Raw genomic sequence first — 2,383 nt, 5'->3', positions numbered from 1 at the left:
TTGTAATCATTTATTTGTCTGTACATGTGTAAGGTTGTGGGGGTTTTGTTTTTGCTTATTCTTGAATTGAGAACAACCGTGTGAGGTGAAATGACAAGTTTATTGTCGCAATATTTCTCACCAAATTACAGCTTTTCACACAGTTTCCAACTCGTCAACATAAAAACAGCACAATGGATAACTCATCTTGTCAACGTCAAAAAGTGAAATAAGTTTATACACAACAATGTTAAATATTAACTCTCTCAAAGAACTTTAATCTTAAGCACAATACAATGAAAGTTTAATTGGAAGTTTCTTTACATTAAATATGGGGCAACGGCCTTGCCGCAGAGGACACACCGGTTCCCATGAGATCACCGAAGCTAAGCGCTGTCGGGCGTGGTCGGCACTTGGATGGGTGACCATCCAGGCCACCATGCGCTGTTGCCATTTTTCGGAGTGCACTCAGCCTCGTGATGCCAATTGAGGAGTTACTCGACCGATTTGTAGCAGCTTCGGTAAAGAATACCATCATAACGACCGGGAGAGCGTTGTGCTGTCCCCATGCCCCTCCTATTCGCATCCTCCACTGAGGATGACACAGCGGTCGGATGGTCCCGGTAGGTCACTCCGCCTGAAGACGGAGTGCTGATTTTACATTAATCCTAAGCACAATAATATGAAAGTTTGATTGGACATTTCTTTACAAAATTACTCTTACACACACTTTATGATGTTGGTCAGTACTATGAAAATCGTCTGTGGTGAACGCAGTGTCCACACCAATTTCTTCTCTGCGTCATATGGAGCGTTAAATGCTCCATTCTGCACTTGAAGCCAGTTCAGAGAAGAGTCCCCTTAAAAACTCTCTCTTGTCTTACTCATGGCAGACCTGCCTCCCTCTACTTGGTAGTTTTCTCCTTCCTACTGAGTTTCCACCAATTGGACGTTTTGTGCCCGTTCTAGACGCCTAAAGTACATTGACCTTTCTGTGTATCACACTCGCTGGACGAAAATGCGTCACTTGCTTTTGTTCATATCCTGTTGGAATTTCGAAACGCTGTTTTCTAAAGCTCCTTCTCTGCTCTTGTACCGATGCCCTCGCTACAGGCGGCCTTCCAGCTTGAGTCACCTGACCCTGGGTCGCTGTCTTCCTTCCTGCCACCCCTTAAGTGGCTGCCAGCATAACTCCCACAACGCGGTTTCGCTACACCGCTGGAAGCTGGCTTGTCGAAACTAAAAGCGACTCGACTCGCGTTCCATGTTCTACCTTCCACTCAAAGACATACATTGTATAAGAATGGTGTGTTAATTGACTGTCATCCCTTTTTGCCTTACATACTGATAGGCAAATGTTCTCATAACTGCCTATTTACGTTAGGTGTCACCGTCACCTTCTCATTGCGGTTTGTAAAGGTCTCATGTAAGGTGCAAATCTGAACATTCTGCCACCTTCCATATTCTCCTCCTTCTGTCTTCAATTTTGTACTGGGTAAATCAATGGTTGAGTAATTGATTGAAGACAGTGCAAAATTGGTTCAACTGCTGACTAGCAATTGAGGTGTTTACTGACCAACTTCCTATCTTAATATTTAGTATATTTTACGCAGTGGTTCTATTCATTCTCCTTCATTTACCTCACCTTGATTTTCTGATCTTTTGTGATATTCTATTGAAGTAATTGAAGGAATTATTTTCTTTCAAAAATAGTTGACTACATTGAAATTCAAACAATGTGCGTATCTTTATAGATTTGTATCATTTGAAAATTCAACATTTATATTGAGACTGTTCTATTTTATTCAGTTAATTTATGTTAAATGATGATGGATATGTATTGAAGTTGAGGAAACGTTCATTTTATATTATCTTCCCCATTTTATAAAAAGAATGTTACTTTTTCTTTTAGGTTCTACATAATCGAAAACATGCTTAATTCTTACAATTATACTTTGTAAACTATATCTCAACCTATCTCATGATTTTACAGCTATTTATGATTCTATTTACATTCTCCAGAAATCTTAATTCTACTCATCATGACCTTACAAAAATTATCAACATTGACATTTACGAACACTGAATTTCTAAACCTAATTTTTACTTTACAAACTTTTTGTTAACATCCTGCAATAGCTAAATCCATTCACATTTATCTATCCTATGTATTTTTATGAACACATTACACTCAAAATTGTTAACAGTACGTTTCTATTAACTTAAACAAGTTGGAAAAAGTGCAACATAAGAAAATATTATTTACATGTCAAAATGAGCTACCAAAAATCGTTAATAAAGATTTAGCACTAACACAGGGAAAGATAACATTAACATACCTTTAAAAACAATAAGAATTTAAATTGTTGTCCACCTTCTTTTTTTTTTAGATATTAGTTCTTTC

At 37.9% G+C, this 2,383-nt stretch overlaps 1 pseudogene; it reads left to right on the top strand.

Annotated features, from left to right (window-relative positions):
- Positions 1-314: 314 nt before the first annotated feature.
- Positions 315-432, top strand: LOC126476011 (5S ribosomal RNA; annotated as a pseudogene).
- The last annotated feature ends 1,951 nt before the right edge of the window (positions 433-2,383 follow it).

The sequence above is a fragment of the Schistocerca serialis genome, chromosome 4 (assembly GCF_023864345.2).
Source record: "Schistocerca serialis cubense isolate TAMUIC-IGC-003099 chromosome 4, iqSchSeri2.2, whole genome shotgun sequence".
NCBI lineage: Eukaryota > Metazoa > Arthropoda > Insecta > Orthoptera > Acrididae > Schistocerca > Schistocerca serialis.
This window is presented reverse-complemented; position numbering and strand designations above follow the sequence as displayed.